The sequence below is a fragment of the Poecilia formosa genome, unplaced genomic scaffold (assembly GCF_000485575.1).
Source record: "Poecilia formosa unplaced genomic scaffold, Poecilia_formosa-5.1.2 Scaffold90, whole genome shotgun sequence".
NCBI classification, from domain to species: domain Eukaryota; kingdom Metazoa; phylum Chordata; class Actinopteri; order Cyprinodontiformes; family Poeciliidae; genus Poecilia; species Poecilia formosa.
This window is the reverse complement of record NW_006800029.1, coordinates 1,174,007-1,177,583: the sequence shown is the minus strand read 5'-3', so window position 1 is coordinate 1,177,583 and position 3,577 is coordinate 1,174,007. Positions and strand designations below refer to the sequence as shown.

At 34.0% G+C, this 3,577-nt stretch overlaps 1 protein-coding gene across 2 annotated transcripts in view; it reads right to left on the bottom strand.

Annotated features, from left to right (window-relative positions):
• The window catches only part of opn7b (opsin 7, group member b), a 56,281-nt gene that overhangs the window by 33,784 nt on the left and 18,920 nt on the right, over positions 1–3,577 (bottom strand). The gene's annotated exons all lie outside the window — the stretch shown is intronic.

Below are 3,577 nucleotides of genomic sequence, written 5' to 3'. Positions count from 1 at the left end.
TCCTTTAACATTTATGTTAAAGGATAACATAAATGTTATCCTTTAACATTTATGTTAAAGGATAACATTTATGTTATCCTTTAACATAAATGTTAAAGGATAAAACAATTTAGAAATCTAATAAGATGATTAAAACATTAGTTCCAACTCTGGAAAAAAAGCTCTATTAAATTACTTAATCTCAAATAATTAGTTTTGGTTAAAAATATCATTATGGAAACTTCTTAATACCTACAGGCCACATCCTCACATCCTGCTGGAATCCCATTTAATCTGATCCATGATGATCAGTTTAAATACATCTGCAAAAAGAGAAAGATGCAGAAATACACCGTGACATCTGTCAATCCACAAAGCCTGTGCAGCGCTGATTATCATCAGCGACACATTTTTCTGCCCCATTATAAAACCACTTTGTATCACCAAAAACAGACACAACACTTAAGAAAATGCTGCTTCAGAAAACTATAGTTGGAATCCACACAAGAAACCAAGATAACGTGCAATTCTAGCAAATGCACTACAGTCAAGGATTTCCAGTCAAATGACTGGTCTGGTCAATAATCTGTTCTGTCTGCAGTATTAGAAGAAGAAGCCGTCTGTCACTCAGATTTGTCTGAAGGCAGACTGAAAAGTAATTTCTCTCCTCTGAATGCATTCGGAACAGGAAAAAGGCTACATATACAAACTAATTCATATGTGCAGATTTTTTCTTTGGCTCTTTTTCTGTCTTTTGTTTGACTTCCTTTTTTCTCTCTCTTTCAGTTTGCTCCTCTATACTTACATGCACAACAAATTGACTTTAGAGTCTGATTGTCGCCATTATCGAATTGATATTATAGTCATGGTTTAAAAGTCAAAAATATCAAATAGGAACACAGGAAGATGAGATGTAACCCTGGATTTTGTGTCACTTTGCTCCTGAAGAAAATTATCCAAAGAAAATTGCCTCACCTCCACAATTTTAATTATAGACAGCCCTATTTTAAATGATCGCCTAAACTGAAGGAATTAAAACCAAGAACTTAACATAAGAGAGCACATTCTGTATCTTTAAACACGTGAATTAAAATACAGCATAAATAACCACATAAATAAAGTTATTCAGCATATTAAACCTAGTCCACAACTTGTGGTAAACACCTTATCCGTCACTAAACTTTCACTCTTCTCCTGAAAATATAAATAGTGTATTTGTCACTTTGAATTATGAGATAGAGGACAGTTTATTCAAAATAAAACAAAAACTTCAGATGTTTTTTTTATTTATTTAGTTTTTATGAAACATCTCTAAAATGAAGGATGGCATTTGTAGAATAAAAATGAATGAACACAAGTCCTAAAAAAAAAAAAAAACACAAACAAGTTAACTCACTGAGTGGATCCAGAAAGAGCTTATAACTGCAGGCGGAGCCGGGGGTCCTGTCATCTGGTTAAATGGCAAAAAGTGAACAATTCTGATCAGAGCTTTGTTCTAATCTCACAGAGCACACAACAAATTAACCATTTGGCCAGCCGCTCTGCACGAGGATGTCATCAAAAGGGAATAAACACAAAGTAAACAATGGTGGTGTTGTTCCTCTTCTCACTGTGAACTGCTGAACTGACCATTGCTACAGGAAACAAAACACACTGATCACATAAAGGTTGTCTAGCAAGACAGTATTGTGTAAGACCGACCATAATGAGCCAATTGTTCCTCTAAGCCAGTCAGTAAGTAAAGCTTTTAAATGTTCATCTGGGAAAATTATTTTTTTCATATCGTTGTTAGTACCTGTGCTTGACATGATGAGAAGCAGCTGGCTCTCTGGACCAGAAATCACTGATATGAACCAGTTCCAGTCTGAATCACTGGAAGATGATTTATCTGCTATCTTTCATCTAAATATTTTCCTTTTCTGTCATTCAGTGAACATGTAAGAACAAACAATAAAAAATGAGCATTTTTCTCATGCCTAGATTTAGGTTTTTTTTTTTTTTTTTATCTTTTTATGCACTTTTTTTTTTTTTTTTTATCTTTTTATGCACGCATTTTGTAGTTTCGCTCTATAATTTCTCTGTAACAATGCTCTTCTTTTGCCAAATTATTCTTTTTGTTCTGTAAAGCTCTTTGTAATTCCGGTCACACATATCAGCTCTCTTGTCTTTTATAGCAATAAAGCTTGCAAAAAATATATTCTTAATTATTTCATTCTTCCTTCATAAAACAAGCATTTTGTAAATTTTCTATGTTGCTATCAAAACAAGGTTTGATTTCCCTCTCTAATTTTTCTCTTGAAACTCATTACAGAACATGCAAGCCACACTTTGTTTTCCTGTTTTCATTTGTACTTAAATTCAAATCCTTATATTAACATTTTTGACCTGCGTGTATCTGGGAAAGTTCAGGATTCTAACAACAAAAAAAACTAACAAGCAACAGAGTTGCTGCAGCATGGCTCCCCCCCAGCCCCTCCAAGCCATTTAGCACATGCATTTTGTTTTACGTAGAACAATTAGCTCTGGCAAGAATTAAATAAACAAACAAGCTTATTCACATTCATATCACAGAGAAAAATAATTAGACCCTATGTGTTCGTTAAATGGTTAAATGAAGATCACTGCTGTAGGTGTGAGTATGTACTGAATAAAGGGGTTGATGTAAATTATGAAGCATTGACCTCTTTCACCATTTCTAATCTAGTCATTTTCAGATGTAAGGAGTTGTGATGCTGTAATATAAATAATAAGAATCATTTTCATATATAGATATAAAAAAAAAAAAAACAGATATGGCACTGCATGAAACAACAAGCTGTCCAACATCATGTTATACTTTCACAGCAATGAGAGATATTGTATTACTCCAAAGAAAAAACGTTTTTTTACATAAATAAAGAGTGTGTAGATGATCTTATCGTTGGATTGTTGACATGGGAAAGCTGGCAGGACTAAGTTTAAGGTTATGAAGAGTCTAGCTTGTCTTAAAAATGAAGACCAGTGCTGTGAAAAGATCAAGGGAGCCATAGATATTGAGGGCAAAATTCACCTGGGGGTTGTGGATCTGCAGCCCAGTGCAAGCTGGAGGTGAATTCCCTGTTCGACAGCTTTCTGATCTTTTGGCAGAGCTCTTTCTCCACACTGTCAGACAAGATATCTACATCACCGAAGATGTTTTTGGTGTCCTAACTAAGATGTTTATAGAGATCCAGTAGTACCATTATGAAGGAAATCCTAAGATACTTAGTCTCTCTGAACAATGAATTCAAAGCTTAATCAACTTTAACCAGAACTACTGAAAACTGAAGCCCACCAGTTAATTACGAACAACGCAGAGCGATTGGAGCTCATTTTTAAACTGCAAAGTTGTCCTATGTCAACAAAAACCTTTCAGATTTGTAACAAAATAAAATTATGCAAAAAAAAAAAAGGAAAAGTGTTATGCTAAGAAATAATTGTTTTTTTGTTGTTTTTTTTTAACAAAATCACTGTTGGCACAACTGTTAGTATGTTAGTATCACTGCTATTAATATTTTACACAACCCTCTTGTCCCACTAGAACTGCACATATACTTCCTGTAATCTCAGAAAGTTGGAG